Source organism: Oncorhynchus clarkii, chromosome 4, assembly GCF_045791955.1.
Source record: "Oncorhynchus clarkii lewisi isolate Uvic-CL-2024 chromosome 4, UVic_Ocla_1.0, whole genome shotgun sequence".
In the NCBI taxonomy this organism is placed as follows: Eukaryota; Metazoa; Chordata; class Actinopteri; order Salmoniformes; family Salmonidae; genus Oncorhynchus; species Oncorhynchus clarkii.
Window position 1 is genome coordinate 71,744,631 of NC_092150.1, and position 21,998 is coordinate 71,766,628.

The window sequence follows — 21,998 nt, forward strand, 5'->3', positions numbered from 1 at the left end:
GTATAAACATCCAGCCAGAACAGGTTGTGTCAGCTCTACACTCCAGACCTCCAGTACGCCTCCACAGCCCAGTACGTCCTGTGCCTGCTCCCCGCACTCGCCCTGAGGTGCGTGTCCCCAGCCCAGTACCACCAGTGCCAACACCACGCACCAGGCTTCCTGTGCGTCTCCAGAGCCCTGTACGCCCTGTTCCTCCTCCCCGCACTCGCCCTGAGGTGCGTGTCCTCAGCCCGGTACCACCAGTGCCGGTACCACGCACCAGGCCTCCAGTGCGTCTCCAGGTTCCAGTACTCCCTGTTCCTGCTCCTCGCACTCGCCCTGAGGTGCGTGTCCCCAGCCCGGTACCACCAGTGCCGGCACCACGCACCAGGCCTACAGTGCGCCTCGCCAGTCCAGAGCGTCCGGCAACAGTACCCAATCCAGTGCGTCCGGCAACAGTATCCAGTCCAGTGCGTCCAGCAACAGTACCCAGTCCATAGCATCCGGCAACAGTACCCAGTCCAGAGCGTCTGGCGACAGTACCTAGTCCAGAGCGTCCGGCAACAGTACCCAGTCCAGAGCGTCCGGCGACAGTACCCAGTCCAGAGCGTCCGACAGTACCCAGTCTAGAGTGTCCGGCAACAGTACCCAGTCCAGAGTGTCCGGCAACAGTACCCAGTCCAGAGCGTCCAACAGTACCCAGTCCAGTGCGTCCGGCAAAAGTACCCAGTCCAGAGCGTCTGGCAACAGTACCCAGTCCAGAGCGTCCAACAGTACCCAGTCCAGTGCGTCCGGCAAAAGTACCCAGTCCAGAGCGTCTGGCAACAGTACCCAGTCCAGAGCGTCCGGCAACAGTACCCAGTCCAGAGCGTCCGGCGACAGTACCCAGTCCAGTGCGTCCGGCAACAGTACCCAGTCCAGAGCGTCCGGCGAGAGTACCCAGTCCAGAGCGTCCGACAGTACCCAGTCCAGTGCGTCCGGCAACAGTACCCAGTCCAGAGCGTCCGGCGACAGTCTACAGACCGGAACCTCCTACGACGGGCAGCAGACCGGAACCTCCTACGATGGGCCGCAGACCAGAACCTCCTACGATGGGCCGCAGACCAGAACCTCCTACGACGGGCCGCAGACCGGAACCTCCTACGACGGGCCGCAGACCGGAACCTCCTACGACAGGTCACAGTCCGGAACCTACCACGACGGGCCGCAGACCGGAACCTCCTACGACGGGTCACAGTCATGAACCTACCACGACGGGTCACAGTCCGGTACCTACCACGGCGGGTCACAGTCCGGAACCTACCACGACGGGTCACAGTCCGGATCCGCCAGAGTCTCCCTCCAGTCCGGATCCGCCAGTGTCTCCCTCCAGTCCGGATCCGCCAGAGTCTCCCTCCAGTCCGGATCCGCCAGAATCTCCCTCCAGTCCGGATCCGCCAGAGTCTCCCTCCAATCCAGAGGCGCCACTCACTCCAGACTCGACCATCAGTCCAGTGGCGTCCTTTAGTCCGTGGTTGGCGGTGAGGGTTCCCGCTCCAGAGACATTAAGTAAGTGTGACGAGTCAGAAGTGGAGCGGGGTCCACGTCCCGAGCCAGAACCGCCACCTCGGAGTTATGCCCACCCAGACCCTCCCATATGGGCTTAGGTGTGCAGCCGGGAGTCACCGCACACCTAAATGTCACTTCCGGTCGTAGGTGTATTAAAGTGGCGTGTTTTTAGCATAGAAATAGATAGAGACTCAGTTACAACCCTGTATATATACATAATATGACATTTGTGATGTCTTATTCTTTTGGAACTTCTGTGAATGTAATGTTTGCTGTTCATTTTTATTGTTTATTTCACTTTTGTATATTATCTACTTCACTTGCTTTGGCAATGTTAACATATGTTTCCCATGCCAATAAAGCCCCTTGAATTGAATTCCATTGAATAGAGGACTCATCTTTATATCTGTGGCATTATAGCATCTGTGACAGCATGGGCAGCGTCTGAGGCTACAACCCAAAAGGAATCCCCACCCGGTTGACTACTTGACTACTTTAAAACAGAGGATGATGGCACAATAACAATGGCAATGCCCATGCTAAAATGGGTTATATCCATGATAAGTCCTCTATCTATCTCTATGGTTTTTAGGGGCTCTGTAAAGGTCCTACACTCAAAGTCATAGGCCTACAGTAGGGCCTAAATCACTTGAGTTTATTCTCCTTATTTAACAGTAGGTGGTGTTATTATCCATGGCAATTTTTCCCCATGGCTTCAGATTCCATGTTAAATAGTCACATGTACAGGGTGGCAGGTGTGATTGGAGGGTAGGGTGAAAATCTTAAGCTCCAAGCTCCAACATGCAGGACTAAGTGAAATAAAATAATGAAAATGGTCATAAAAAAACAACAACGATATAGAAATAGTACTATATACATCATAACTGTATCAGTGAGGAATAAATACATGTACACTGGGGTGGAGGCAGAGGAAAGACTGTTGAGGGGGTGGTGTCCATAGGGGGAGTAGCAGGTGGGAGGGGGGAGCAGGTAGCTGACTAGTGGAGTCTATTCAGCAGTCTGATGGTCTGGGGGTAGAAAATATTGGCCAGTCTTCCAGTTTACGCCATGATGCTCCTGTACTACCCGCGTCTGAGTGATGGAAGCAGGGAGAACAGGACATGGCGCAGGTGGCTGGGGTCCCTGATTATCTTCTTGGCCTTCCTGCGACACCTGGTGTTGTAGATGTCCTGGAGGGCAGGCAGTGTCCACCCAATGGTGCGCCTTGCAGTCCGCGGCAAGGGAGTTGCTGTACCAGGATGTGAAACACTGTGAGGGCCCTCAGGGAAAGGCCGAATTTCTTCAGCATCCTGAGGTTGTGCCTTCTTCACCACGGTGTGTTTTGACCATTTCAGCTTTTCTGAGATCTGTACACCAAGGAATTTGAAGTTTGTACCGTCTTCATGGCGGCCTTGTTGATGAGGATGGGGGCATGAACAGCCCTGTCACTCCTGAAGTCCACAATCAGCTCCTTTGTTTTTCTGACAAAGAGGGAGAAGTTGTTTACCTTGCACCATGCCGTCAGAGTGCCTACCTCTTCCCTGTAGGCCGTCTCGTCGTTTTTGGTAATCCGGCCTACTACTGTTGTGTCATCAGCGAACTTAATGGAGTTGGAACTGTGTGAGGCCATGCAGTCGTGGGTATAGAGGGAATATAGCAGGGGACAGAGGGCACACCCTTGTGGGGCCCCCATTTTAAAAATCAGTGTAGAGGAGGTAATGTTGCCTACCTTTACCACCTGGGGGCGGGCTATTAGGAAGTCCAGGACCCAGTTGCATAAGGAGTTCAGACCCACGGACATGAGCTTTGTAATGAGCTTACTGGGCACTATGGTATTGAAGGCTGTGCTGTATAGTCGATGAACAGCTTTATCACATATACATTCCTTTTGTCCAGGTGGGTAAGGGCATTGAGCAGTGCAATGGCGATTGCATTGTCCATGGATCTTTCAGGGAGGTAGGCAAATTGGAGAGGGTTGAGTGTGTCAGGGAGGTAGGAGGTGATATGGTCTTTGACTAGACTCTCAAAACACTTCATGACGACATAAGTGAGTACTACTGGTAGGTAATCATTCAGTTCAGTTACTTTCCCTTTCTTGGGCACAGGGATTATCGTGGACATCTTGAAGCAGGAGGGCAACTTCAACAAAGCCAAAGATGAGGGTGAGAAGAACTTGCTCTGCCGGGTATTCGAGAATTTCTAAAGGCAACTCAAGATTGTCATCACTCTTTTAAATTAAATGTGTAATTCAATCGATATTTTACTTAGAAACTGGCCAGTTTGTTGGGCCTCGATGTCGACTCGCAAAACGTTTACTATGGGTAATTTGGAATTGAGATGGAAACAGCCAATGACCCAATGACGTCTCTCAATGCAATTTATCATTATGTTCCGGTTGCAACCGTCAAGTTTGCGGGTTTTCACAGGGATGGGGTCGATTCTGACGAGCAGGTTGGCTACGATAACTTTCTAATAAGATTTCAGTAGTGCTGACTGCGCGTGAAGGAGATTACTCAGGCAGGCTTTGTACGGGCGTGAGAGATCTGGGTGTGCGCTGATAAAATAAGTATACAGATGGATCTGAACATTCGGTGATGCCGCTACACTTCCCCTCAACACAGACGATTCCCTTCGACCCATCTCTGTTATATCTTTATGCCCATTTCTTTCCCATCTCCTGCGGCAGACTCCCTCCTTCTTCCTCCGCTCTCGGCTCAGTCCTGTGGGGTTGTGCTTGGTAGAGGTCACCCAGAACCGCACAGCGTGTAAATGTGGGAGTCAGCACTTCATCCCGGTGCGACGGGGCTGCAGTATATAGAAGACCCAGGATAAGCCTGCTGTTGTCGCATGCCAACTCAAATAACATTCTGTAGGCCTACACATATTTGGACTTCATCCTAAAAGTCCCTTCTGAATTATTAGTGTGATCATTTTTTTTCTCAAGGTTTATAAAATGAAAGAAAAAAGCACTGGATAGGACCAAAATAGGCCACTATTCTTGGGTTTCTAACCCCCATCTGACTGCACTGTTTGCACTTTCTCTGCTGTAAACCAATCTCCAGCTATTAGATGGCAATATTCACCTACAGGATTTTAAGTCCACTTTTGTAATAAGAACAAATAAGTAATTGTGACGTCCCAATATGTGTGTGTGAACGAACATTGGGCACTCAGCATATGATTCAATATGACTGGGAGAAAAACAGGTGTGAAGCGAGGATGACTCAATCATATTGTCTCTCATCTACCCACCAGTGTTTTCTGCTCCTCTGGTTGATAATGATGGACATTGCATCTATCTTCTCCACATTCTGACCAGACCACCATCCTCTGCCTCTGATGCTGTCCCCACCGCCACTGTGATGTTGTTGTCATCCTCCTTTCAAGCTCCTGAGAGTATTCCTGAGATGATGAAAGGACTGGCCTAATGGGATTAAACATTTTGATAAGTGCAGAAGAGGAGGCAGTGGCACATCATCTCACTTCTCTCCCTCCTGCATTTAGAACAGTATTGATTGATCAATCTATCTGCTGGAGAGAAAACACAACCAGTCATGTGCAGAGATGTACCGAAGGCATGTGTGTGTGTGTTGATTAATGACTGATTTACAACCTTTATGATTTTTGGGATTATTTGGATGCATATCTGTTTTGCTGTACGAACAGATGTGGTCTCTCTCTCTCTGTCTCTCTCTGTCTCCCTCTCTCTGTCTCTGTCTCTGTCTCTCTCTCTCTTCATCAGGTCAAGAGACATGGCTCACCATTGTCCCAAGCACCTCGAGGAGCACCGTGAGAGCTTCACTTTGATTGGACACCAGGTGGCAGTGCACGCAGATCAGCAAGGAGAGCGACTGAGGAGAGAGAGGGAGAGAGAGAGAGAGAGAGAGAGAGCGAGAGAGAGAGAAAACAGTATGAGAAGAGAGGGAGGGAGGGGGCAGAGAGAGAGAGAGACACATACACACATACACAGACAGACAGGGGAGGAGCTTGAGAGAGTGAGAGATTGCAGCCTCAGTACTGCTGCAACAGGGATGACTTGTTCAGGAGGATACAGAATTATGGACGCAGCTCAGTCTCCATAGACCCCTGTGAGTTTGGACTGTAGACTCAAGCTACTGAAAAACTAAGAACTGAATCCAGAACAGAGGTTCAACTTCTGGGTTGGAGCACAACTTGACTGACCCCAGGGCAGAGGTATGGCATCATCACCCCTGCACTATGGACGATCAGCCAGGGATATTGCCAATGTGATGCAGAGACTGCAAGGTAAGTGCTTTCTGCTTACTCATTCATTCTCTTGCTCAGTCTGCAGTGGTTTGAAAGGTGACCTAGTGCGGAGGTTGAGGCATGACACAGCAAAAATGCCTTTGAATTAAAGGTATGCTTTGTTGCTACAATGCTGTCCTCTAAAATATTACATTCTTGTGTGAATCTGAACCAAAATTATTTTCCAGTGCTGGAGCAGAATTCTATTTGTTTGGCTTTAAATTCTTGAAATGCACTGACTTGTACTGTAAAACATTTGAGATAACTGTCTGCAAAATCCAATGTCGTTTGATACATGCCTTGCTCAAGTATTTTGGAGGTTGTTGTGGTCAATAATATTGTGTATAGCGCAATTTTCCTCTCAGTGCTTTTGCATTGAAGGTCAACTTTGCTGGACTTTTAGTCTGTGTGATGTGGTCATGTGGTCCAGTGATGTACCTCAGTATGCAGGTAAAGTACAGTAGCAGTGTTGTCTGTGTGCCAGATTATACGTCATGTCTAACTGCAGGACAGCTGTTCTATAGCTTACCTTGTGTGTGGAGGGGCAGACCGTGGTAAAGCTGATCCTCTGAAGAGCTGACAGGGTGAACACTATTCTTCCCTCTCATCTCTTCTGTACCAGCAGGACTGCTTACTCTGTCCGATTATGGTCGTGCTGACAGATTTATAGCTAACCCATAGTATTATAATTGTATTCAGTATTTTCAATATTTGCTCTGTACCATCTCTGTATTACCACAATGATGTAACACACTCACTACCTTCCTATACCTGCCATTGATGTGTAACTACGGCTGTTATCAGCATCATTATCATTACTCACTGTTCGTGGCTCTGAGCTGTGGTCGCCTTAGAAACCTGTACTGCTGCAGATTGTTCGGTGGTGCCGGTCTAACGCTCCCAGGTTCAGGACCAGATTGATGGCCATATCAGGACTCTGGGGGAGTCATGTGACACTGGAGCTGAGAATGAGATCCAAAATGGCTGTGCCCTATATGGCTTCGTAGGTGGCAGAGCAGCTGAGAGGAGAGCATCCCTCCCTCACCACACTGCTAGTCAGCATCATCACTGTTGAGCTGGAGTGCATGGTAGTTTACTGTGATTTCAGACTCTGATTCAGAATGATTGTGTTTCATATGAGGAAATTCACTTTCACGGCTCATCAACAACAAAATAGAACAAAGTATTTCACAGTATCATTATGAAAAACTCAGACAGTTGCAAGTAATACAATTGTAATAAAACCTATAATGTAGTTATCATTCACATGAATTACTATGAAATTGTTGATGTTGTCTCAGTAGTAGGAATGTCAATAGTAATCTTGATCTACTTTCTGTTTCTTGAAAAGTCTCTGTGTGACACCAGTTAATCTAGCGTAATAAAACAACAAGGTAATGTACCTCCCTCCGATAGCGCTTTAAAGTCACAAAAAAGCCCATTGTTGCCAGATAGACGCTGCAACATATTTAGATGAGGGGAAACACATGAACTGTAATGTCATTTGACTAAAAAAATGGACATGTTTTGAAAATAGCTAAGTGAAAGTGTTATCTGCTCTCACCAAGCTGCACATAATGGTTTCTTGATGATGTTAGTTGCCATGCAGGTCATTACAGAAAAGAGAGGCCTTGTTGCTATATTTTGTCATTGTTGTGTAGAGATACCATCTCAGCTTCCTTGCTTTTTAACCACAGACCCAAAGAAACAATAAAACAATTTGTGTACGTTTAGGTAGTATTCAGGTACAGGTAGCTTGCTTCAACTATCAGGTGTGTATGATTGAATGGTTCACCTAATAATATGCACAGATTGATTAATTACACGGAGTGTACAAAACATTAAGAACAGATCTTTCCATGACAGGCGACTAGGCGACAGGGTAGCCTAGTGGTTAGAGCGTTTGACTAGTAACTGGTTGCAAGTTCAAATCCCCGAGCTGACAAGGTACAAATCTGTCATTCTGCCCCTGAACAGGCAGTTAACCCCCTGTTCCTAGGCTGTCATTGAAAATAAGAATTTGTTCTTAACTGACTTGCCTAGTTAAATAAAGAAAAAATAAAAATAAACTGATCAGGTGAATCCAGCTCAGTCTACATCATAGAAAGAGCATGTGTTCTTAATGATCCCTTATTGATGTCACTTGTTAAATCCACTTCAATCAGTGTAGATGAAGGGGAGGAGACAGGTTAAATAAGGATTTTTAAGTCTTCAGACAGGTTGAGACATGGATTGTGTGTGTGGCATTCAGAAGGTGAATGGGCAAGACGAAAGATTTAAGTGCCCTTGAACAGGGTATGGTAGTAGATGCCAGGCGCACCGGTTTGGGTGTGTCAAGAACTGCATCTCTGCTGTTTTTTAAACTCTCAACAGTTTCCCGTGTGTATCAAGACTGGTCAATCACCCAAAAGACACCCAGCCAACTTGACACAACTGTGGGAAGCATTGGAGTCAACATGGGCCCGCATCCCTGTGGAACGCTTTCGACACCCTGTAGCCCATGCCCCGTTGAATTGAGACGGTTCTGATGGCAAAAGGGGGTGCAACTCAATACTCAATAATTAGGAAGGTGTTCCTAATGTTTTGTACACTCAGTGTATATTTCTAATACAGTACCATTTGAGATGCTTTCATTTAGTGTTCTTCCTTCTGTGATGATCATCTACAGTTGATGAGTAAATGTTGTCATTTGATATTTATAATTGACAAAGGTGGTACTGTATCTAGCTTTGACATGACATCTGATTCCATGTTTCTGATCCCCTTTTTTTTGTTGAGATGAAGGTGCGTTTGAACCATAGACTTTCTGTACGGATCAAAGAGCATAGAAAAAGTTTTCTTTGGCTCTGTCAGTAGATCTGGAGGAGAAACAGCTTGTTAGCAGCCTAGAACACCTGTGTATGTGGTCTATAGAAAATATACTGCCATATTGACTTATTAGATATTTTAGTACATGTTCCATCTTTGATTGACATAAATGTTTTATTTGTTTCAGAGCCAAAGGGTTTAAATCAACGTAAAGCCTTGTCAATGTGATTGTAATAGTTCTCAGATCAGGTGCATTCACGTGTTTTAGGTGAAAATGTACCGTGATCTAATATACTATTTACCTATAGTTACATAGAGGGAATTTCCTTTTCCGTTTTTGTCTCTCTCACCAGATCTGATTACTCTCTGTCTCTCCCTTTCAAAAGAAGACATTGTTCTTGAATTAAAACAATGTTCTTTCTACAATTCCACATCATGCACACATTTCCCTTCAGGCTCAATTTAGTAGCTGATAAAACAGTGCGATAGAACATCAATACCAACATAAAGTTCTGCCCCAGTTTTGGGGTGCTGTTTTTTGGCTCCTCCTTTATTTTTTGTATCTCTTCCTGCAAACGGTGTGGCAGTGAGAAACAGCAATTAGTGACACCATATGGCGGAGAACGGCAAGGCTGCTTTGAACGCCTCCCAGCCTGAACTCTCCCATATGCCGTGGAATTCAGGCATTTATTGTCTCTCATTAACAGGGAAATCCTCAGTTTTATTTTTATTTGTCATCTGTTTTCCTCGTCGTGGGTGGTGGAGGCACAAGTTACACACCTATGGCATGGTGCTTACCGTCTGTTTAGATAGTAGAGACAGGTTTGCTGAGCTTCTTTGGAGAGGTGTGAGCTTCACTATCTCAGTGCTGTGAATATACTCCTGTACAGCATACATGTGAATGTATTCACAGAAATTGGATTACAGAGTAATATGTGTACAGATCGAGGACATTTTACTGTACAATTAAATGAATATATGATGTTATGTTATTGAGAAATAAACATTGTAAGATAAGTTTATGCAAGATATAGTTTTGTGCGTGATTTTTATTTATTAACATTTTTGGGGGGTTAGATCAGCTTTAATATTGCAGATAGACTGTGGCTTCTATCAATGTAATTGTCTGCATCATTTCCAAAACTCCATATATTGGAAATATAAATATATTATTTTGAATATATATACTATATATTTTTTATATATTTTCCTTCTTTATTATTTTACCCTAACCCTAATTGGAGTAAACTAATGGAAAACAATACTTAAGCTTCTACTTTCAGTTTATACAGTCTATATATTTTAGATAGTATATTTTACATTAGTTATCTTTTGTTTGTTTTTAGTCCCCGCCTTCAGCTACTCTCAGCCCCTCCCATCTATCTCTGAAGACCATCCAGTTGATTTCTAGCTGTCATATTTTTTCCACTGTGCTGTGATGTTTCAGAAAAGTTCTGAACCTTTCTATTCTCATAGTTTCTACAGACTGTAAATTAAAGATAAACTGCTATTTGCAGAGTAAATTTTGCAATTTGTTAGCCATTCCTGAACCTGCGACCAAAAACAAGCTACAAATGGGCAGTACCAAAACAAGTGATCTAATGATACTATCTCTTTGCAGCAAAATCTGCAGAGCTGGGATGGTTGTATCCCCCATACTGTATATACAGTATGGCATTCTATTGGTTGCAAGAATTTTGTATAATTTAATTTGAAAAACGTGTTAGTTTTGAATCTGGCGTCATGTTGTTTGTCATTTCGTAAACCATGTGCCATGGAATCGGTACATTGAAAATCTCCTCCCAACTATTTTGCATTCTGTATGGCGCAGCTGTCATTTTTTTGTCCTTAAATGAAACTGGTATACTTTTTTATTTATCACAGTTTTCTTTAGCCAATTTTGGTCTTTAATGCAGGTCCGACAGACAAGTTCCTTACCTTCTCCCCTTTCCACTTGCCTCCTCCATTTGTGCGGTAATGCAGCAATCAGTTGGAGGTAATTTTGGATAGAGCCGATATGTCCATATATAACTGCATGTGTGACATACCTCCACCAGTCCTCCACTAACCACTTCGGATTTAAGTATAGTTTTTGTATGACTGAAGCCTTTCGTGTGAGGTCCAATGCTTTAATAATTCATAATTTCCGCCCTCCAAATTCATATTCATTATGTAAATAGACCTGTTTAATTTTGTCTGGCTTGCCGTTCCAAATAAAGGGAAATATTGTTTGCTTATATCATTTAAAAAACAAGTCGTTAGATGTATGCAGGATCATAAGTAAATAGGGAAACTGGAATATGACTAAATAATCAGGGTGATTTTTTTCACAAATAGACAGGTGTTGTCCTTTTCATGGTAGCAAAATGTGACCGACAGGCTCGATTCGGGCTTATGCAGAAAAATTTGAAATGGTGTTTTTTACATTGGATAAAAGTAGAGACTCAGAGCTAGAACATGGTATATCACACACTACAGTTGAGGAACAATGGGAAGAGTAATTCTGCTTTGAAAGGTGATAAACCTCACTTTTGACAAAATGTCCCTTGAATGTTTTGGTACCTACTGGAGAGCTCATCTTGTCTACACCCATTAAGCGTTTAGCCCCACCCATCTCTTTAAGGATTCACATGTGAGGCTATGTACTAAATAACCAAAGACTTCAAGACTAAAGGCTGGTTTATACAACGGGTGTTTATCGTAAATTTAATCTGGAGTGCCAGAGAGTGCTCTGGGCGTTCGTAAACTCAGAGCGTTTCGGTCTTGGAGTGTTCAGAGCGCACACCGGATGCTCTGACTGAGGAGTAGGGTTGACCCGAGCGATCTGACCTGACAACACCAGTCAAGCACCCAAGCTAACTGGCTAACGGTGGCTAGCTTGCTAGCTACTTCCAGACAAAAATGAGAGAACAGCTCACTCTGACCATTTAACTCACCCTAGCAGAGCTAGTTATCCAGAGCGTTGGTGACTGCAACTGTGCTGCTGGCAACAATTAAATTATGCTTTTTTGCCAACGTTTACTGACACCGGCTATATTCAACGGGTGTTGAGCGTTCGTAAATTCGTCAGTTATTCTGCACTCTTGCACACTCAGACGAGAGTGCTCTGAAATCGGAGTAGATAGCCAGAGCGAATTTACCAGCTACGTCTATCGACAGTTGTCGCAGTGACATCATAAACATTCTATTGAAATAGTTACTTGCATAGTGGAGTCTTTTGTTTAGACATGTAGCTAGCTAGCTAAACAATGAACCATAATCCCAACTCATAATGTTACTATTAACCTGGCATGAATCTGAGGTAGATAACCAACCAGGTTCAATGTTAGCTTGCTAACATTAGACTATAACTAGCAATGCAAATGGCATTGAGATACGAATAATATTAGTACACAAATCATACACGTAACGTTAGCTAGCTAACAGTTCACTTTAACTTGAAATGAAAATTACTTTCTGACCAAATTAGAAACATATAACATCTGAAAATGTAGCTAGCTAGACTGTATTACTCGTATACATGGATGGACGCTTCTCCCTTTCTGTCATGGATGCCATGGTTGCCCTTAGTTTGAAGATGTAATCCGGAGACAGGTGTTTTATCCAACAGCCTTCTGTGTGTCCTCTTTTCGACTCCATCTGCATATTTGCAATCAAACGCCAGAATTTTCTCCCTCTCCTTAGCTATCATTCTCTAATTCCACTGATTTCAAAACTCAGTCCTCCAGAAAGTGGAGAGCAACACTTATGCTTCCTATCATTGTGAAGCAGAATTCACCAAGCGTTGGATTGTTCACCCACTAATAGGGAACGTGAGCTGGGTTTGGACCGTCGTGAGACAGGTTAGTTTTACCCTACGTGATTTCTTTCAAAAAAGCCTTGTTAGAATGGATTGCCTACACATACTGACCAGCTCACACCAATCCAAACTCATCTCTCGGCATGTACAGCCCACTCATTATCTCAGCCAATCATGGCTAGAGTGAAGGTTGCACGCTTTTTCCATAGCTATACCAACTCTTAATTTAACAATTTTATTAGTATTTACAGATGGCATACAAGTTTGGCATTAAGGTACATTAAAGTTCACATGTTCCAGAAGGATTTCTGGCAAAAATTACATTTTGATTTTAAAAAAAGTTTACGTTCAAATGGCGCTCCTATGAAGTAGTGACACGTGACAAACGTCTAGTTTCCTGAAGCAAGTCACAATTCTTATCTAATTTGGCAAACTTTCTGTTAAAATGTATTGTAGTGAGATCATTTTATTCTTTCGGGATATGAATACCAAGTATGTCCACTTCACTGTCAGACCATTTTATTGGTAAACTACACAGTAATGTAAAAGTTGTATTTTTTAGAGATCAATATATAAAATGGTGCTTTTATCAAAATTCGGTTTTAATCCAAAAAGGCTAGAAGAATTATCTACATCCTTTATGAGGCTGTGCAGAGATCCAAATTGCGGATTTAAATGAAGACATTAATTGTCAGCGTACCCTGGATTACTAGCCATAATACTGGCCATAATAAATAGTTATGCCGGTAGTACATGTTTTACTCCACTTGACAATTTAATACTTTCTGAGAAGTAGCTAATATTTACTATGTTACACCTGGGGTTACTATACATAACTTTAACCCATTGTATAAGTGATAATCCAGGCATTTATATATCAATTCCAGTCGTACTTTATCAAAGGCTTTTTTAAAGGCAGCTATGAATACCAGGCCTGGTTTCCCAGATTTGTTTCTTTATTTGTTTGGATCCTTGAAATACACTTGAACTAGTGTTGTTTGGGTTTGTTAGGCTTTGCCCAATGCGCATGGCTCACGTCGTCATATGGAATGGGTTCAGAGCTAAGCCAGTGTGCATCTAAGAAAATGCTAGAATGTGGTTTCCTTTTTACGAGCTCCTTCTGCAGTTGCACTCATGGATGATGAAGAGGTGGAGAAGAGGGAGGAGAGGGAGGAAAAGGAAGAGGGTAGTTGAGGTGAGCACATCTGGATAAGATCCTGAATCGCCTGATACTGAAAAAGAGAGAAAGTGCCACAGAGGAGAAAGCAAAACAGTGAAAGAGAGAGAGGCACAGAGAAAGAGACTGGTTGAAAGAGGGGGAGAGAGAGTCAGAAAATATTAGAAAGAGAGCGAGTAAGAGATAGATAACATCCTTTCTAAGTGATGTTTAATCACCTGGGCTGGGAATGGCATCATTCCACAGATTAATCTAGAGGCGAAAGAAACGCACACCTATTTAGGCGAGGTGCTGGCTAGGAGTACAACACTTGAAAAATGAAAGGAGAGACGCACACTCTAGGAGCTCAGATGCAAAAATGTAATAACCTAATGTCCAACGTTTCAACAGACAAGCTGTCTTCATCAGGGTATAATTCCACAGGTTGGCACGGTGCCATGGTAACATCCCAGTCCAATGCAGACGGTCACCTTGAGCCGGTCCACCCTCCTCTGTGAATCTGACACCTCCATTCATCGTCTCTGGCTCTGGTCACTGCTGTTCAGACACACACAGGCAACTAAAAATAGCAGCAGCATTTCTTTTCATCACACCGCTGGGAGTTTTTCAGTTGCCGTAGCCTGTTTAGCTTAAATCTGTATAACAGAGAGGGAGGCTTTGAGGCCTATTGCTCATTAGGAAACAGTCATTAAGCTCTATACGTCTATATCCACATAAATGAGATGGTGTGTCTCGTTCTTTTCCCAGTCCTGCAGCTACACCGGCCACACGGCACCCCAGATTGTTTTTATGACCCATTGCCATGCCAGTAGTCACGTGACTGCCAGCATGGGCTTCTTTGCCCCGCAGGCCTGGCTGTGGCTCGTTCAGTTTTTGCACCAGACTAATATGTTTGATGAAATTGGTGTACGTGTGTGTGTGTGTGTGTGTGTGTGTGTGTGTGTGTGTGTGTGTGTGTGTGTGTGTGTGTGTGTGTGTGTGTGTGTGTGTGTGTGTGTGTGTGTGTGTTTGTGAAAGAAAGAGAGAGAGAGTGAGAGAGAGAGAGAGAGAGATAGAGATAGTGTGAGAGAGAGAGAGAGAGAGATAGAGAGAGAGAGATTGAGAGAGAGAGAGAGATAGAGAGAGAGAGAGAGTGAGAGAGAGAGAGATTGAGAGAGAGAGAGATTGAGAGAGAGAGAGATTGAGAGAGAGAGATAGATAGATAGAGAGAGAGGGGGGGGGGTATCAATTTTGTTTGTTTACCGTTCACATGTTGAGAGGAGTGTGTATGTGTATATGACTTTACCGGCCCCTCACTGTCACCTCACATTACCAATCAGATGGTAATCTCTATTCAGCTGCCAATCCGATAGAGTTTGAGTGGCACACCACAGGATTAGGCCACCAGGGGTTCTGCCCCAAACAATACAGGGGGCGTGGCCTCCTACAGGTCTTAGTAGAGGTGCTGTTATACAGCTGTCAATCAAACTGAGTCCACCCCTAATGCCAATGCCTTAAAGAAGGTCAAGTATGTTTCAACAATAATCTGTGGCAGAGAAACCATGTAATGAAATCGAATAAGCAGGAAAGATAGAATTCACTAAAAGCATGCGTGGATCTTTTTTTCTGGGCAGGAATGATATATTTTCCTCTTGTCATTTGCAGTATCGCGCTGCGATTTTTCACCTCATTCCTCCCTTGATTAGATTTACTCTTTCAAATTAGATTCCACTCTTTTTTTATAAAAATGTATTGACTCTCCGATAAGGGAAGTTGCTATGGTATTTGTGACAGTGAGTGACAGTCCTGGAATATCACTGATTACACGTCAGTATGGTTTCAATGCATTTCAATTGAACCAGAGATGCTTCCTGACAGATTGAAGAACATGATACTGTTTCTGATGGACACACATAACAACAGTCTTCACAGATAGATCTTGACATCAGTGTCCATGACCCCAAAGTGACATTACTAGATCCAAACCCTTTTCTCCATCTCTCTCTTCTTGTTATCTCTCACACACAGATCCCTCTGTCTTTCCTGCCTCTGTCACCAAGCACAATGTGATTGAATGGTGAGGGTCATGTGATTTAATTGGACTGTGGCACCCAGTCTGACATGCAGAGGTAGAGGATAAAGGTTGTGGGGTCATGCACGGGCCCTTAAAGGTCAGGTAAACATAATGATGTTGCCAGATGTGTTGATCCTGCTACCTAGCTAACCCCCAGGCAGCTCTATGGCAGTGTCCTGCTCTCTATCTAACCCCCAGGCACCTCTATGGCAGTGTCCTGCTCCCTAGCTAACCCCCAGGCAGCTCTATGGCAGTGTCCTGCTCCCTAGCTAACCCCCAGGCAGCTCTGTGGCAGTGTCCTGCTCCCTAGCTAACCCCCAGGCAGCTCTGTGGCAGTGTCCTGCTCCCTAGTTAACCCCCAGGCAGCTCTATGGCAGTGTCTTTTTGAGACATGATGTCCGTGTGTGCCCTCCTGAAATCACATGCAGTGTTAGATTAGAGATCTTATGAATCATCACAATATGTTAATTTGAGCCATCTCATTTCTAGGCATGCGACTAAGCAATCACTTTGAAAATATCAAGTAGGCCATTAAAAAAGAAGAAATCAGCAGCTTGAGTCAGTAGCGTGTTGTACAATAAACAGTGTTGCGTTGTGTCTCCTGTGTTGTGTTGTGTGGTGTTGTGTTGTGTCTCCTGTGTAGTGTTGTGTATTTTAGTGTAGTGTTGTGTACTATTCTGGTGTGTCTCCTGTGTTGTGTTGTGTAGTGTTGTGTCTCCTGTGTTGTGTTTTGTCTCCTTTGTTGTGTAGTGTAGTGTTGAATGGGGTTGAATGTCTATACTCTTAGTAAAAAAGGTTCCAAAAGTGTTCTACGGCTGTCCCCATAGGAGAACCCTTTTTGGTTCCAGGTACGTAGAACCCTTTTGGGATCCATGTAAACCCTCAGTGGAAAGGGTTCTACATGGACCCCTAAAGGGTTCTAGCTGGAACCAAAAAGGGGTTCTCTTATGGAGACAGCCGAAAAACACCTTAAGGTTCTAAAAAAATTCTAAGCCCCCCAGGTTCTCTCTGCCAGCCACCTGACACAACAAATCCTGCAAAATTACTAAGGACAAGAATGCTACAGCTAGTCTTCTGATGAGAGCTGGGGATCTGGAAACATTCTGAGAAAACGCTAGAAACAGACACCCTCTCCCGGGTCTGCGTTGTTGACCTACAGACGGTTGACATGGTTGGCTACAATTGTGTAATTGAGGCATTTTTGGTTTATCCTCACCCAGTAATGTAGATGGTACTCTACAGTTGAGATGTCCACAAGTTGTCCACAATAGTAGTATATTTTGGGGACATATATTTTGGGTCATGTTCAGTCAATATAAAGTGCAGTTGGTGTATTTGATGGATATGTAGCTGGATTCAGAGATACTGGATTGAGCGCTATGATTTGATGAGCCAATCCTTTTCCTTTTCTCTTCCCTGTAAAGCCAGAGTGTGCCTGCCAGCTGAAACTGGATAAAGAGCTTAGACTGTCTGACCCACTCCTGCACTACCACACGCATACACTCACACACACGGACGCGCACACACACACACACACACACACACACACACACACACACACACACACGGACGCGCACACACACACACACACACACACACACACACGGGCGCGCACACACACACACACACACACGGACGCGCACACACACACACACACACACACGGGCGCGCACACACACACACACACACACACACACACACACACACACACACACACACACACACACACACACACACACACACACACACACGTGAACAGACACACACATACATTTGATTTTAAATCTTGCCCAGATGTCATTACTGACTGCTGTGGCTGTTTGACTTTGTCATGGCAGTTTTATTACCTCTCTATTTTTGGACATAACGGTTTTAATCTGCATTGTTTATTCAAGGATTAAGGATTACTGTAAATCCCTCAATGATTGAATGAATATCATACACCCTACCTGGGGTCTTTTCCAAAGCTAAATTGGTTTGTTAAAGCAAACCATAGCCATGGGAAAGATTGTGGTTTAAGGTAAATTGCAGCCTTTGGGCCATGTATGGGTATTAAATGTGAAGCAAAATCGGTTGGGAAATTCTCAATTTCCCTTTTCATGTGAACCTTTGTATGTGGAAATTACCCAAACACAGGTGTGGGATGTCTGGTAAATGACCTGCTATCAGCAGTCTAGCTTTGGTGAACACAAAGATGATATTTGGACATCTTTGTCACTACCATGGTGCTCTCAAGGCACATCTGGTGCTGAAAGGCGTAAGAGTGCATGTAAGGGGGAAGTGGGTGTTTTACTAATCATTTCCACTTGTTCCTCCTTCCCCTCTTGTCTTTTAATGCTCTGTCATTATTACTGAAATGTAATTAGCAATGCTAATGGCCTGGCTTTTGAAGCTCTTTGTAACCAATATTACGATTGGTGAAATGTGTTGGAAAATGTCCTGTGTGGGACAAGTGGATGAAGAGGAGGGGTCATGTTAAATAGTCATGTGTGTGAGGGATGTGGGGGTGGTAAGGGGTGTCAGGGTTAAAGTGCTGAGGCGGAAGCAGGGAAAGTGGGGTATTAAAGGGGTGAAGGGGGGGGGGGTCAAGAGTAAGGGGAAGTAGAGTAAGGGGGAGTGTGTGTGTGTGTGTGTCTGTGTGTGTGTGTGTGTGTGTGTGTGTGTGTGTGTGTGTGGGTTGAGATTACAAAGTACCTCTTTGACTACCACACTAGCCTCCATCAACCATGAGACACCAAGTTCTAACAGACAGGATCCATATCAGAGCTGTAAACACTAGCTATAGCAATGGGTATAACAAGACATGAAATAATGAAATATATCCGACATAGGATTGAGAGGTCTGGCTTTGGCTGGTGAGTTTGCTTCCTGCTCTTCCTGCTGAGCACCTGCCTATCCCTGTTCACGTATAATTAAGGCTGATTTATGCAGAGGATCGTTAGGGGATGAGCAGGGGGATCAGGGATACTCAAATGGAGAGTAGGATCCTCTGGGAAATCACAAGGTGAAAACAGACTACTCCTCTCTTCTCCTCTCCTGTCCTCTACTTTTCTCTCCTCCCCTCTCTTTTCCTCTTCTCTCCTGTCTTCCCCTCTTCTTCCTACTCGATTCTTGTGGCAAATCTATATTTTCTGTTTTTGTTTCTGATGTATCACTCAATGACTCAAATAGTGTACAGTAGTGATATCACTGTAGGTCAGGGTGTATTTGAATGAGTACATTTTGTATCGTGGTCTTACTCCACAGTACCATTGGGTGGCGCTGTGCCACTTTCCTCTTATTGAGAGTGAATGAGAGATCCTGGCAATTCAGTGAACCAACCCAAATATCCTCTGGGTGAATAGATTAAGAGGCGAGCCAAAGCAGCTTCTATTTCTCCCTCCAGAAGTCTGTTTGTTTTTCCTTTCATGGCTGGAAAAGCATCCTCCCCCTCTCCCAAGGCCCACTTCCACCCCTGTGGACACACCTGTGTGAGCACTGAGCCCTCGTCCCTGACCCAGACAGAACCTTCACAACCCTAGGAATGTCTGTGGTGTTCTGGGGTCTGCCAGGGGGTCCAATAGGGAATCAGACCAGTAGAGGGTTAGACTGGTTCTCTACCTCTCTATCTACCCCCTTCTTCTTCCTCTTCTCCTGGACTGATGTGAACTCTCCAGAGCTTGCTGCAGCCTCCAGGATGATTCTAGTTTATTCTCTCTGGTATAGATTCTCATAGATAAATAAAAGAAAAATGCTGCTAGCTCCCATTCAGTTAATGTTGCAGTGTGTGAGTTTCTACCCATTATCCAGGATGGTACTTACAGTTTTTTCCAACTGCTTACACACAAAATCTTTTCATGTCACACGATTTTTGAAACCTCTCACTCAAAGTGCAAAACTACACACCAAATGTGAAAAACCATAAGCTATTTCTCAGCCTTTGACTCAGTTGTCAATTGCATAAAACACTTTTTTCAAAATACTACACACAATTCTCAACCTAAAACACAAAAATCTAACAGGAAGTGACTTGCTTTCCTTTTCCAAACACAATATGGTCTATGTGGGGACATAGGGGTTGCCTCTGTCCAAGGTTGGATACGCCATACTAGGAGATTCTTCCCTCGATGTTTGGCAAGAGAAAACCTATCTTGTGATGTGGACGAAGTATCGTGGCCAGACTCAGGCCGGAGAAGAGATGAAGTGTAGCTTAGCACTGGTGACTGCCCCCCCCCCCCCCCCCCCCCTCTTTCTTCATTGCATTGGTGTTTACAGTGTACTTGTTACCCCTCTCAGCCGATTACTTTCACTGTAGAACATTGTATTGAAATGTAGATATGAGCCTATGAAAGACCAAAGAGCTTTAGATTTAGAACAACAGTGTTTACATGGTATATCCAAAAATGTACTATTATGAAAGCAGTGTTTGCCTTTTGATGCAAATGCTTCATTCTGACATGTGTTTATGTCATTTTGAATGCAGTGTTACATTTTGAAGGAGATGTGAGGCATTTTGCATTTTGTGTGTGCAGTTTTGGGAATTGTGTGTAGAGTTTTGAAAAAAAGGAGACAGTTTTGAAAACTTGTGTAAACAGTTGGAAAAAACTGTAATAAACCCCTTGAATGCTCAGCATCTTGTTTAGTTTGTTGTTCTGTAGGGTTGTTTCTCTAAACCCTTCAGTCCTCTTCATGTGTTTATTTACTGTTTCTCATCTGACCTGGTTCAGATCATACTTATAGACTATGGCTCTTTCTGATTGGACTATCGTTCAGTAGATTTACATCCACTCTAATAATTAGATAATAAACTGATTATGACAGTTGCCATTAGCAAGTTGATGTTTTCTGGGATGAGTCTTGTCCTTGAACTGAGTGATTTCTGCTAGATGAGCCAGCTGCAAAGTCAAAATTCATGAACATTTGTTTAGATTTTTGGTCTTAATTTAAGGTTAGGGTTAGGCATTCAGATTCGCAGTGAGGTTAAGATTAGGGTTAAGGTTAAGGTCAGATTTGATGACGTGTCTGTGCCAGGGGGTGACCACTCTGCAGAGCTGCCTCCAGAACAAGATTCACGAGGAAAAACGCTAACCTGCCTGGCATCAGTCATGCAGACACCTTACTCTGCTTATCTTAATCGACGTAAGGTCAAAATCTAAGTAAGCATATGTTGATTAAAACACCTGTTTTTCTGAACGAGCTCTCGAATGATTAGGACATGTAAACAGCTTCATCAAAGTTTCAGCGGTGGATTTGATCTGCACATGGGCCAGCACCAGCAACGTTTGGAAAAATGGAAACTATTGCTTTTAGAAATAGCTTTCACATGCAAACTTCATATGTCCGAACTCAGAATCAAATAGGCTTCCTAAAAATAACATGGTCGCTGTGGTAGAATGTTTCTTTTGATTGGAGATTTTCTGCAATTTATCAAAGTCCCTTCAGGTAGCCTGATTTCAGATGTGTCCATGTAAACAGGATAATTAGGGAAATTGTTCTTCTGGCAAAGCATGTAAACGTTTATTCACAAGAATCACATTATAGTGTGCATGTACATGTAAACATAGCCATGTTCAGTAGCTTGACTAGCTCCCATACCTCACTATCTTGAATAGAGAATCGGTTCAGTTCTCCATAACTAGCCACCAACTCTGACGTAGACAACCCGAGATCACACTGTGAATCAAAGGTAATCTGAACTCCATGGAACTGATGAGTATAAATGACAACAAAGCCTGCATGAATTCATCAGTCAATACCAGCTGATTCATTATTTATGTCCTCAATACCTCCATGTGCCTCTTCAGCAAAGGTCTACAGTCTTTATGTAAGCACAGATGAGGTTATTTCTGTTTATAATACTGTCAGATCTAGTGTGGTATATTTCAGTTTGAAAGGCACTGTGTTGTGAGTTCTGAACCTTAGATTATCAGGCTGCTACAGTATAAGGATGTGGGATTACTGGGTCTCTCCAGGAGTGGAATAAAAATCATGGGGGTGAGGTGGGTTGTGTGTTTAAGGTTTTGAATGTGTGTGTGTGTGTGTGTGTGTGTGTGTGTGTGTGTGTGTGTGTGTGTGTGTGTGTGTGTGTGTGTGTGTGTTGGATGTGTTGGATGTGTGTGTGTGTGTATGTGATGTGTGGGTATGGTTGTGTGTGTGTGTATGAGATGTGTGTATGTGGTTGTGTGTGTGTGTGTGATGTCTGTGATGTGTGTGTGTGTGTGTGTGTGTGTGTGTGTGTGTGTGTGTGTGTGTGTGTGTGTGTGTGTGTGTGTGTGTGTGTGTGTGTGTGTGTGTGTGTGTGTGTGTGTGTGTGTGTGTGGTTGTGTGGTTGTGTGTGTGTGTGTGTATAAAATAGTGAGGGTATATGAATACAAACACCCTTCTTTGTC

At 44.0% G+C, this 21,998-nt stretch overlaps 1 long non-coding RNA gene across 1 annotated transcript; it reads right to left on the minus strand.

The window, feature by feature from the left end:
• Positions 1 to 4,816: 4,816 nt before the first annotated feature.
• Positions 4,817 to 6,708, minus strand: LOC139407238 (uncharacterized). The gene is made up of 3 exons (XR_011634077.1): positions 6,617 to 6,708; positions 5,289 to 5,378; positions 4,817 to 4,951 (listed from the first exon to the last, which is right to left on the minus strand). It is a non-coding gene; the product is annotated as an uncharacterized lncRNA (long non-coding RNA).
• Positions 6,709 to 21,998: the final 15,290 nt, after the last annotated feature.